At 40.9% G+C, this 13,822-nt stretch overlaps 1 pseudogene; it reads right to left on the reverse strand.

The window, feature by feature from the left end:
• Positions 1 to 2,539: 2,539 nt before the first annotated feature.
• On the reverse strand, positions 2,540 to 5,252 carry LOC129474407 (syncytin-1-like; annotated as a pseudogene).
• Positions 5,253 to 13,822: the final 8,570 nt, after the last annotated feature.

Consider the following 13,822-nt stretch of genomic DNA (forward strand, 5'->3'; position numbering starts at 1 on the left):
TTCTTAAAAATTGTACAAATGGAAGGCATCAAGCCACTTCCTCACCCATCCTATGTGTTAAAATCAATGTTGTAACACACATCCTTGGATTAGAAACCTTCTGGTTCTTGCTGTCTTTGTTGCCTGCATACTGGAAGATAAGGATTTGGCCAACTAGTAAGAGATTGCATAGGGGACCTCACAGGGTCTCATTCCTGCCTGGCAGTGTTTGAACACTTGGTGTCATTATGCAAGTTATCATCAATCAGCAGGCAGCTGCTTTTAGGACTTCCAGCCGGTTAGCAAACATTTGCACTTGTGGCTTCCTCTCTGAGCATGCTGGACCCGGGGCCCATCAGACAAGAGAACTGAACGCACAATCACTGCCTGCTGCTCAGGATCACTCAAACAGCTGTTCCAGCTGGTGTTGAGATGCTCACCTGGCAGACCTGCTGGAGTTTGGAGGGAGATGTGCAGATTAGGGTCTGTTTGCTCAACACAGAGGGCTTTCTGTGAAAGGACTGTGAGGAGGTAGTGGAGAGAAGAGAGGAGCTGAGAATAAATCTAACAAAACATTCCTTAATAAAATAAACCAGGTGACTGTAGACACAGGAGTGTGACAAGACCATCCTAATACAAAACGCAAAAAAGGACAAATAAAAACCATTTGGATCTTGATGGAATGACAGAGGCTAGCTAGCAGTGTTAAAGGAAAAGGAGGCAAAAACACTCACTCTATAGCTAACTAAAAAACACTCATTAGCATATACCATGTGCCCAGCCACCTGAGAGATGCAAAATGGGGAGTTATGGCTCTACAGGCCAAGAGATTTCAATTTTTTTGAGCAGATAAGACAAACCCATGGGAAGCAGGTAGGCAGAAAGATGGCTTCCTATCACAAGCTGAAATTTAATGCATGTATCTTTTAAGGGGGAATGAGAATTCAGATTTTCTAACTAGGTAATTTTCTGTGAGGGAGGTTCTCCAGGTCTCTCAGCAGACGCAGCTGTGCAACTCCTGAGTTTAAAAGCCGGGGTGAGGGGTTTGCATGAGTCCAAATAAGTATGAAATGTGCCGGGTTTTAGAGCGTGGGCACCAGAATTTCTTGGGAGCTTTGAAAGACTTCACTGAACGAGAATCACACAGTTGATACAATGAAGAGCGTGAGATAGGCCTGAAATCTGCATTTTAAGCAAACAGCTCAGATGTTTCTAATATAGTTAGCTTAAAGCCTTTACCCTGAGAAACACTGCTTTAAAGATGCAAGGAAGCAAAGGAAATTCAGACTAAAGTTTTCCTTTATTACAAACTTGCAGCTGCTCTGGGATGAATTCATGGAACTGCATTCAAAACTGTGTTGTTTGTTTATGTGCATTGCTTTCTTGGGGGACAATGTTTATAAATTTCACTATACTCCTCAAAGAGTTTGCCCACACTTCCAGTCTCAGAGTTAATAATCTCTAAAGGTCTTTTCTTTCTTTCTCTCCTTCTTTCTTTCTCTCTTTCTTTCTTTCTTTTCTTTCTTTCTTTGTTTGTTTCTTTCTTTCCTTCTCTTTCTTTCCTTCCTTCCTTCCTTCTTTCCTTCCTTCCTTCCTTCCTTCCTTCCTTCCTTCCTTTCTTTTTCTCTCTCTCTCTTTGTCTCTTTCTTTCTTTCATAAAACCCGTTGTTCAATTCCTCCATCCTGTATCTAAACCTGGAAAATTCATTCTACTTACTTCTGTGGTTTCTACTTTTGTCATATCCTCTCCAAAGTTAAGAGTGCAACAAATCACTACAACTGCTTGTCAAAAATGTCAAAATCTAGACATTTACTTACATTTTAGGACTCATCACATTCCATTATGATTAGTTGCTTTTCCTCATGGAAATCTGAGGAAGCAAAGCGCAGCGATTATGCCATAGAATTACTTTCGCTGTTTTGTATAACCATCAGCAAACGTGTGTGGTGCACAGAAAGTATTCAATTCATAATTTCTAATAGCCGAACAAATGAATATGTGTGTATGCTGAATATTGAGAAAGAGAGAAATACACAACTGAGGACATTTGTTCTGTTTTCTTCTTTTAATCTGAAACTATAATTCAAGAATAGTTTGGTGTTTAAAACAATCCAGGGTCAAGAGGCTTTAGTAACCTAGCTAAGATTTTTCCTTTTTTTTTTTTTTAATGTGGTTGCAAGATTTAATAGAGTGAAGACAGAGCTCCCATAGAAAGAGAGGGGAACCAAGGAGGGTAGCCGTTAGCCATTGCCGGCTCGAATGGCTGGGTTTATATCCCGATCATTGTCCCACCTGCTGTGCTCTCAGGCAATAGATGATTGGTTATTTCTTTACTTCCTGTTTTTGTCTAATTAGCATTTTAGTGAGCTCTCTCTACTATCTGATTGGTTGGGTGTGAGCTAAGTTGCAGGCCCCGTGTTTAAAGGTGGAAGAAGTCACCTTCCCAGCTAGGCTTAGGGATTCATAGTTAGTCTAGGAAATCTAGCTAGTCCTGTCTCTCAGTGCACCCTCTCAACAGGAAAACCCAAGTGCTGTTGGGGAAGTTGGCCAACGACCACTCTAACTGCTTCCTGCTGAATTGGGGCATAGTAGGGGTTGTGCGGTTGAGATTTCCTCGAGAGGGGTGCCTTCCATGTCATTAACATCGGAGCATGGGCTAGCAGGCTGGTCCGGGAGTCTGCGGTAGATATTAGTCATGGACTACATCTGGGGCTCCATTTGAAGAACGATTTGTAGCTTTACAGCTTCAATTTTGGAAGAGACAAACTTAATAAGGAGGTTAAAGATACAGGGTCCAAAGAGGAGTAACAATATTATAGCTGCTAGAGGTCCTAAGAAGGGGAGAATCCACAGCATCCATTGGCTGACGAGGCCCCAAGGTCCAGTGTTTTTTTTTTTTGTTTTTTTTTGTTTTTTTTTGTTTTAATTTATTTATTTTTTTAATTATACTTTAGGGTTTTAGGGTACATGTGCACAATGTGCAGGTTTGTTACATATGTATCCATGTGCCATGTTGATTTCCTGCACCCATTAACTCGTCATTTAGCATTAGGTGTATCTCCTAATGCTGTCCCTCCCCCCTCCCCCCACCCCACAACAGTCCCCGGAGCGTGATGTTCCCCTTCCTGTGTTTTGAAGCTCCTCTGCTCTACGTTGTATTCAATCTCAAATTTCTTTAACTTTCTCTGTGTGGATTGATTTACATAATAACAGCATTCTTCCCCTAAAAATAGACAGGTTTCCCCTCTTTCGGTGGTTAGCAAGTCTAAATCTCTTCGATTTTGAAGGACTACTGCTGTGAGGGAGTTAAGTTGATCTTGCAAGGTGACTAGGGAGTTGGCAACCCATTCCATGTCACCATTTAGTTCTTGAGATAGTTTGTAGTAGAACTGAGTAGAGGTTGTGATACCACCAATGCCAGTATCTAATCTGCCTAACACTCCTGCTCCCACAACAAAAGGAAGAATGGGTACTCTTTCATTGCAGGACTTAGGTACGACATGATTGTATAAATCCTGTTCAGTGTAAATGGTCATAGGGGGCACTAAGAATGAGAGGAAGCACATAGATTCTGAAGAGCCATTCGAACAATGATAGGCTGAGGTACCACAGACAAAAAATATTCCTGAGGGTAGGCAGACTATTCATGTGGGAGGAGTTACCCACCTGATGCATTGGGAGTTGGGTGTGTCTATAGTATTGCTAAATTTTACACAGGTGAGGTTTGAGGTATGGGTTATTTCCAGATTGGAAACAAGAGGTCCTACTAAAATGGAAGTGGTGTTTATTTCTGTGCTGAAGTTGTTCCATTGTTCCGGTACAGGGATTGAAATGTATGGCCTGAAGTGCAGGGGGAGGCACATCCAACAGTTAGTAGGGTTTTGGGCTGAGATCTCATGGAGCCCAGTGAGGGTGGTATTAAATAGGCTGACCAGGTGAGCATGGGTACAGAGTGTTTCATGTAGTTTTGAGAGATCTAACCCTTTGTAGGGGATAGGGGTGCTATGTACCCAGGTCAGTTGGGAGATTACTTCCTTTATGTGTTTTTCTCTTGCCTGATCTTGAACTCCACCCCTATCGGACATATCAGTATGGGTGAAGTAAGTCCAACAGACAGTGGCTCCAAGTCCTCCAGGACAACTAGGATTAATCATTTTCCCTGTCCAATAATGAGTATTTGCATGCATGCAAAGAGTGGCAGAGTTATAGCAGTTGTGGGGCATATGGGTGTGGGCAGTGAAGGTAGGGGTTCCCTTCTATTTCCCTTTCCTTTCCTTTCTGATGACCCCAGCAGTATAAGACTGCCACCTCTTTAGGTTTCTGTACAGACAATAATAATTTCCTAATGGCTTCCTGATGTTTGATAGGTGTTGCCTCAGAAGTTAGGAATTCCCTTTCTCTCCATATTGTTGCATGGGCATGGAGGACTAGGTAAGCATACTTAGAGTCTGTATATGTATTTATCCTTTTTCCTTCTCCTAATTCCAGTGCCTGAGTGAGGGCTATTGGTTCCGTCAGATGAGCATTAGTTCCTGGAGTGACGGGATTACTTTCAAGTATTCCACTATCACTGACCACTGCATACCCCACTTTTAGAAGTCCTTTTTCTACAAAAGAACTTCCATCAGTATACAAGCTGAGGTTGGGATCAGTCAAGGGAACCTCTAGAAGGTCCCCTCGAGTGGCATAGGTTTGAGCAATTACTTGTTGACAGTTATGTTCTATCTTTTCTTCATCATCTGGAAGAAATGTGGCTGGGTTAAGAGTTGCACAAATGTGCAGTCGCAGCACTGGCCCTTCAAGTAATAGCACCTAATATTTAAGTAAATGGTTGTCTAACAGCCACAAGTCTCCTTTAGCAGTGAGTATGTAGTTCACATCATGAGATGTCCACACAGTAAGATCTCTTCCCCGTAGTATTTTAACTGCTTCAGATACTAAGACTGCTACTGCCGTCACTACCTATAAACAATGAAGCCATCCCTTTGCCACTACATCAATTTCCTTACTCAGGTATGCCACAGGTTGCAAGCTCGTCCCTCAGACCTGTGTAAGGACTCCTAGAGCTATTCCTGTTTTTTTTCCGACATATAAAGAAAACTCTTGCCCCATTGGCAAGCTTAACACTGGGGCTTGGGTTAGGGCCTTCTTTAGGGCCTGGAAAGCCACTTCTGCTTCAGGTGTCCATTTTAATAAATGGGTATTGGCTTTCTGAGTTTCCTTAATTAGTGTATATAATGGTCTGGCTATTTCACCATACCTGGGAATCCATACTCGGCAGAAACCTGTTATGCCAAGGAACCTCTTGGTTGCTTTGGGGTTTTGGGATGAGGATAAGCCAGTAAAGGCTGGATACGTTCCTCACTGAGGGCCCTGGTGCCTTTGGATAATTTCATCCCTAAGTATTAAACCTGCTGTGAGCAGAGCTCAGATTTTGTTTGGAAACCTTGTAGCCACAGGTAGCGAGGAAATTTAAGAGCACTTGGGTGGCTTGACGGCACCAGGTTTCTCAACGGGAGGCTAAAAGTAAGTCATCCATGTACCGAAGGAGAAGAGTGTCCAGGTATGAGAACTGGCTCAAGTCTTGGGCTAATGTCTGGCCAAATAGATGGAGGCTATCTCTGAACCCTTGGGGCAAAACAGTCCAGGTGAGTTGAGACGTTGGGATTGAAGGATCTTCAAAGACAAACAAGAATTGAGAGTCAGGATGTAAAGAGATGCAGAAAAAGGCATCCTTAAGGTCCAGGACTGTAAACCACTCTGCTTCCTCTGGTATTTGGGAAAGCAGAGTATAAGAGTTAGGTACAGCTGGGTACAGAGGGACAACGGTCTCCGATAATCCTGAGATCTTGCACCAACCTCCACTGTCTGTTGGGTTTCTGTACTTCTAAAATTGGTGGATTGCAGGGGCTATTGCATGGTTTTATAGGCCTTGGGCTTTTAGGTCCTTAACAATCTTTTGGAGTCCTTGTTGGGCCTCGGGTCTAAGAGGGTACTGCCTTTGGTAGGGAAAGGAGGTGGAATCCTTTAGTTTAACTTGAACAGGACGGGCATTTGTTGCTCGTCCATATTATCCTTCTGTTGCACAGACTTCAGGATTAATTCCTTCCTTAAGCAGGGGACAACAAACAGGTATTCCTTCTCCTATGTTCAGGTGTATAATGGCCCCTGCTTTTGCTAGAATGTCTCTCCGTAACAAGGGAGTGGGGCTTTCAGGCAGAATTAGAAAAGCATGTGAAAAGAGTAAAGTTCCCCAGTCACAACTTAGTGGCTGGGAGAAGTTTCTAGTGACTGGCTGTCCTAGGACCCCTCGGATAGTGACAGATCTGGAGGACAGTTGCCTGGGACAGGACAGTAAGACTGAGAAGGCCGCACCAGTGTCCAGGATACAGTTAACCTCCTGGCCCTCAATGGTCAAGCATACCTGGGGCTCTATGAGGGTGATGGCATGGGCCGGCACTTGCCCCGGGCACCCTCAGTCCTGCTGCCTAGTGAAGGTCTTTACAACGTAGTATATTGAACAGGAATTCTGGCACCTTCCCTTCCAATGATGCATGGTGTCAGGTAAAACAGGGCTCTATCATCAAATATGACATTAATGCAATTACCAATGACAGCAAGACCCAATGTGGAGAGGTTTCTGCAACGGCATAACTAACCCCACCTCATAATGGGAGAGGCAGCTAAACATTCATGCTCCCAACTTTGACAGTTGTCATGCAGAGACCTCCCTGGTGGAGGAACGACTACTAGCAATCATCACTGCCCCCCATGCTTTCCTCAGGCCTGCAAGGCATGCTTCCTCCCCCACAAGCCCTGTGTTTCCCCCAAAACACATTTATTTTCAGCTGTGGAAGAAACTTACTTTCCTTCAAACAGAGAGCTGCTTCTGGCCAGGGGCTTTTAGTGGATGAGCAAGAGCTATAAACAACTCCTCATCCCCTTCGCCTGTAATCTTGGATTTTCAATCACTCTGCTGCAGCATTCGAAACCTTCAGATTGGCAGGAGCAATGACTTCAAACCATGTTTGCAGTCACCAAATAATGAGGCTGTTTGCGAGACTGACAAGAGTAGACTTTATCGGCACTGCTTCTATTATGCGCTTGAGATTGCATTCACACTTCCAGAGAGGAATAAAAGAAACCATCTTGGAAATGTTGGGGGCTCCATGTAGAAAGAGAGCTGTTCTTCTTACTGTTGAGAGACAAATGGCTGTAATTGAAGCCCTGTGTGTCACAGATATTTCTACTGAAGCCGATGGTGGTAGAATTCTGGCGAGAGCGTTACTGTCGGTAGAAGAGACAGCTGAATGGGTCACTTGAGAAAAGTTAGTAGTAGCTGATAGAGTCGAAGATGGCTCTCAGTCCAGGAAATAATTGTCTTATAATAGAAGAAGCAAGAAGTAATTAAATTGGATAAAATTGGTGGTTATTGAACTTTAGTATCTATTTGTTGATTTTTTTGTTTATTAATTTGCAGTACAATTGGCTAAAATACTTTCAATTATTAACGTTTGATTTGTTTTACAACTGATTGTGGTTGTTGTCATTGTTTATTAACAATCAAGTGACACAGCAGAAGTTTCTTCAGATTTAAGGATCTGGCAGATAATCTATCTCAGGTTAGTGTTATTTAATTAATTAATTAATTAATCCACTCATTCACTTTAAAAATTCAACATGTATTTACTGAGCACCTCTTCTGTTGTAAGATTTCCTCTAGATACTGTGAATATAGATGGGAATGAGAGAGGCATAGGCTTGACTCCAAAGATATCACCTTATCATCAGAAAAGACAGACAACAAACATGTAAGTTAGCATAATTGCTAGGAAAAAAATAAAACAGCAGATGTGATAGTGACTGGGACTGGGAGGACACTTGAATAGTCAATGAAGGTTCTTCTTAGAAAAGCTGAGATCTGAAAGGTAAAAAGGCAGCCATATGATGACCTACAGAAAAACTTTTAAATCAGAAGAGACTGTAGCAATCTCATTCTGTAGTATGGTTATGAACCCGAAGAACTCAAAGAAGAGTATGACACTCAGTATGACTGGACAGAGTTATCTAGAGAGTAAGCTGTATGGGATAAGGCTGAGAGTGGGGCAGAAGCTTGATCATATAGATAGGGCTTACAGGTCACGGCAAGGGGGCTTGAGTTGTGCAACAAGTGAGATGAAAAATCAGTAGGGGATTTTAAGCAGGAAAGTTGCATAATCAAATTTAAATTACCATAAGATCAATTCTTGCAGCTTAGTGGAAAGGGACTAGAGAAGGAAAGAACAGAAAAGCTGGTGGATGACACTAGACACAATTGTTATCCATGATAGAGACAGTGGTGACTTGAACTAGGATGTCAATAGTTTAGATGGAGAGCAAAAGATAGATTCAGAACACATTTGAAGTTACATTCAAGAGTACTTGCTAATGGATTTTATGTTGAGAATGAAAGGGAAGAATCGAAGATAAATCTTGATTTATCTTTCCAAGTTTTTAGATTTATCAAAATTGTGTACCGCAAATTCACGTTTTCCTTGGCCAACATTTCTAGGGTGCTCTTCAGTGTGTCTTTGGACTGATTTGGGGGATCACAATTATTTCATACATGCACAGCTTTTTGATGTGAAGAAGAGGAGTGACACAAGCAGACAGATAACTTATGCATGTAGAGTTGGCAGAGATTATATATAGTTGGCCCTCATTATCTGCAGATGTCACACCCACAAATTCAACCAATCTCAGATTGAATTTATTTTTAAAAAATTAAAAACAACAATAAAAATAATACAAGTCGTAAAAATACATTGTAACAATTATTTACATAGCATTTACATTGTGTTATGTATAAGTAATCTAGTGATGATCTAAAGTGTACGGGAGGATGTGTGTAGGTTATATGCAAAGACTACACCATTTTACATAAAGGATTTGAGCATCCGTGAATTTTGGTATTTGGGGTGGAAGCGGATCTTGAACCAATGCCCCATAGACACTGAGGGACAGCTGTAAATCAAAATGCAGGTGGATATGGAGATGAGAGAAAATTGGTTCTACATGATCACTGCAGAGTTACTATTTCTGTGTACAGTTGTTGAAAACCATGAATAGTGATTCTATGGTATTCCTCACCTCTAATATTTTGTGATTCCATAGAAATTGAAAAGAGGTCCATGAAGTAGTGTCACGCAGGGCAGGAGTGTATAGGTTAGTTAGGGTATGTTCAGCTGCATATTGGGGACCCAAAATAACAATGACTTGAACAAGAACCTATTTATTTCTCCCACATGTAATTGTAGAAGAATAAACCATCAAAACATGATATGGTGATCCCTGTTAGGGAGCCAGGCTCTTTCCATATTCTTTCTTCATCATTCATAGGATTTTACCCCCATGCACATGGCCCAAAATGGTGCACCACTATGTCCGTATTCCAGGCCTCAGAAGAAAATAACACTTTCACCTTGAAGGTGTGATCAATAAGTTGCACAAAACAATTTGACCCATTCCCTGATGATCAGAATTTACTCACTGGGCCACACCTAAATGCAGGTGAGACAGAGTCTACTGTATGTATATATGTATGTATGTATGTATTTATATTCTTGTTCATTCTTTTGCTTTGCAGTGAAAACAAACTAACCAACCAAGAGTATTCTCTAAAATAAGTCTAGAAGGATGATTACAGGGTTTAGGCAGTAATAAATCTCTGGAGGTAAGATAGGGGAGAATCTTCCCTTTCTAGGGGACAAAGGAAACAGCCCTGACCACCTGTTTATTGTTTACATATTTGGCATATTTTTCTTCCCTTTAGAATGGAAGCTCATAGAAGTAAGCCTCTTGCCCGTATCCCCATCCCTTTGAGCAGTGTGTTTTCATACTACACACTCAACAACAGTTTTTACTGAAAAAGATGAATGAATGGATGAATAAATGAACATTATTTAGTCTATGAAGAATACAAAAAAAAGAGTAGATGACAGCTGAGGATTTATTTGTTCATACATTCATTCTTTTCCTTTAGCTTCTTTGTTATTGTACAAAACAGAGCCCAGTTCTCTCAACACCCACTTCTAACACATCTGGTTGGAAGAAGGAGGAAGAAGTAGAAGTAGACATACCCGTTTGTGTGGAATATCTGAGAGAGGAGAAAAGTTGTGCTTCCCTAAGGAGAGGAGGGAAGCAATGGTCCTAGTGCATAAGAGGTACCTTTGCCATATTATTAATAGTTGAATATTTAAGGAAGCAATATATTTTATAAAAAGAGGCAGATAGAAAGAAGAAGTCTCTATGGCCTCACAGGATAAGAGAAATAAGAAATTTGATTCTCCTTTGCCTGGGAAAATCTCCACTTAAAAGACATATTAGGACAGGTGCGGTGGCTCACACCTGCAATCCCAGCACTTTGGGAGGCGAAAGCAGGTGGGGTGGATCATTTAATGTGAGGAGTTCAAGAACAGCCTGGCCAACACAGTAAAACCCTGTCACAAGTAAAAATAAAAAAATTAGCCAGGTGTGGTGGCAGGTGCCTGTAATCCCAGCTACTGGAGAGGCTGAGGCATGAATCATTTGAACCCAGGAGGTGGAGGTTGCAGTGAGCCGAGACCATGCCACTGCACTCCAGCCTGGGTAATAGAGTGACACTCTATCTCAAAAAACAAACAAACAACAACAAAGATCTCAAAACACATTTTCCCTTCCTTTTAACTTCTAAGTTAGCTGCATTTTTTTCACATGTTCTCTTTTCCTTCTCTAAGTTAGAGTCTTGTGGGGCTCAAAAACAGTGATTCTCTTGTTCTAGGTAAAAGTCAGCTCTGTAAAAGCAGCTGAGATTCAGCCTTCTACCTCAGGCTCCACCACTGCAAACAGTAGGGCCCCCTCCCCAGGAGAAAGCGCCTATGGGCAAAGTAAATTAACGAGAAATCACATCTTATGATGGAGAACTATCCCATCAACACCTTTGCTAAAGAGTTTTCACAGAAGAGAGACTTCACAATAAGATATCTCTGGGAAGATCGCTCTGTTATCTAGAGATGCTATGCATGGCGTCTACAAGAAAATAAAGAGTCTGATACCAGAATGCCAACCTACATTTATCCATCAGTCCAGGCCGATAGGAACTTTTCATCAGTGTGTGTTCTGCCTTCAGTCTTCATGGATGAGGTAGTCGGAGTAAGAACATACAAGTTTCTTAGAAACTGATGTGTCGAATCCTTAACTCTCTCCAATGGCAGACTGGAGAAACTGACCTTCCCTGATACAGGTTTAAGCCCTATTCCAAATATTCAAACTCGAAGGTCATCATGTTCTTCTGGCTGGTCCTGGCCATTGCATAGACACAAATCAGCTGAACAATACTGGGATGTCTGGAATCTTCCGGCCACTGTATGTTGTTGATAGGAAGCCTTCTGCCTCTCTTCTTGCCTTGCAACACACACATAGTTACTTGGCCACAGTGTGGCTTTTCTGAGAACCATGAGATTTCACACAGGGTTCTCAAGGTAACAATCACTTGTGTTGTCATCTTAGATGCTACTATGTGCCATCAACCTCATCATAATATGAGCTATGTGCTGAAACATCCCTCTAAATTCTTCTTTCTGCCTTTTAAATATTTTCTTTTGTCCTATATGGGCTAGACACTGTCAGATATCATGAACACTGAGGCAAACATGCCCCTGCTTTCAAAGAGGATGTGGTTTAATGAGGAACCAGAGAGGAACACAGAAATAGGCACTTACAGCAAGTGATTAAGTAGATTTTAAAAGGAAATCAGAATTCTACCGGACTTGATAATGACATTCTCTAGGACCTGTATCTGAGTAGCTTGGTCTAGCTCAAAATACATACTATTCAAATAATGTAAGGAAAAAGGAACCAGTACTAACCAGTCATCTTTGTGCCAGACTTCAATTGTTTTAAGATAATAAATTTGGGCTCAGAAAAAAAGTCTGTCTATTTTATTTTTCCATCCTGGTATAAGTCAAGGTATACCACAACTTTTAAGAAACGTGTGTATGAAGGGCCAGCATTCAGACTGAACATCTTCACCAGTTCTTCTCCCTGTTTATGCTACACCATTGATGATCTCCAAGAATCACTCTCTCCTTCCCCTCTTTCTCGTTTTCTACTGGAGCAATTTCCCTAAAACACACATTAACTCATAAATGAGGAATGGCAAATTGCCTGTGCTTTAAATAAGAGAGAGAAGTCTGCCCACTCACTCTCTTGTTCCAATCCTGAGTACAGCCAACAGATGGGTGATGTAAGTGAGTGCAAAGTAAGGCCCATTGTTACAATGGCATTGTCTAACACTGACAGTGTATCCCAGCACAGCACTCAAACTTTCACATTTAGTAGGCATTTGGGTTCCTCCCACTACTTTTTTTTAATTGTCACTGAAGATTCTCTGTGTCTAAGAATACAAGAAGTAAATTTCAGCTACTAGGAAAAATTGCCCACCTACCAGCATCTACTTTCCTACTCTGTCATGCTACCGGGAATGTTAATGCCCTGACTCTCTCCTTTCTCCTCCCTTTCAAAGACAAGGCACAGACTCACTACCTATGCAGTTCTTTATCATTATTATTGCAATCATTAGTAATAATTGGTTGGTGTTGTAGAGTGCCTTTCTTAACAGCTCGAAGCTCTTCCCTTTGATATTAACTCAATTGCCCTCCAGAGTTATTATTACTTTTTATTGAAAAGATATCCTAATGGTGCAGCAGGTAGTGGAGGTAATAAAAGAGATGAAAGAGTTACAAATAGATTCCTTGAAATTTTGAAATTACATTATTTACAACAAAATGTATTCTTCCCTCTGCATTGCCACTCCATGGCCATTTTCCATTGCAATCGGATAATATTCATTTCTTTTTACATCACATTTCAAGAAGTGTTAACATGAAATGTAAGTATGGAAACAAATATCTCTATCTTAGTCCAATTGTACTATTTTCTTTCCACTTCCACGTAAATGGGGATTATCTTTATACTCAATAGTCTCAATTGCAGAAATGATCTCCCATAATAATGCTTTCTCTGGGTTCACTTTGCATCTACCATATTTATTTTCACATATCCTTTCGGCCTTAAAAGATGCAACAATGAGCTCATTGAGAATATATTTAACCTTTATCCTGCTCTTCACTCTAATTAATATTTTTCCTTGCTTTACTTAAGGTTCCTTTAAAGTCACCATGATTTTATCCTTCTATAATTTGACCACAGTTAATCTCAATTTTCTTATTTTTTATGTACTTAATACTATTTTCTAGTCAAGAGGACTACATACCCACCCCCCAGTAGTCTTCTGCCCTCGTGTTCCTGTACGATTTGTTGGCTTCCTTCCTTTACTAAGCTGTTCTCTTCCTCCCTCCTCCATCTAACTTGCCTTCATCACTCCCTTTCCTCTTACCTCTCCTCAGTAGCATTTATGATCTATCCTCTCGAGGAGAAGAAAATCTTATCTTCATATAAACAATGGAAGGTCCAGGAATAAAAACAGTGACAAAATCCAAAATATAAAAGCAATGCAATTCAGAACACACACACATATTTCATATATGTGAGGGAAATATATATATATATATATGTATATGAGGGAAACATAAATATATATATTTCTGTGAGATATATATATATATATATTTCTGTGAGATATATATATATCTCACAGAATTTATTTAGGTGCCTTGAGTTAAAGGCACCTAAATAAGAAGAGAGAAAACAGAAGGTGTAGAAACCTTCTCTGAACTTCATTCCGTTTTCTAAAAGCGGGAGATGAGGTTCCCATGTGAAAGATGTTCTCCACATACTGAAAGGAGAGTAACATTCTTATCATCA

The sequence above is a fragment of the Symphalangus syndactylus genome, chromosome 24, assembly GCF_028878055.3.
Source record: "Symphalangus syndactylus isolate Jambi chromosome 24, NHGRI_mSymSyn1-v2.1_pri, whole genome shotgun sequence".
NCBI classification, from domain to species: domain Eukaryota; kingdom Metazoa; phylum Chordata; class Mammalia; order Primates; family Hylobatidae; genus Symphalangus; species Symphalangus syndactylus.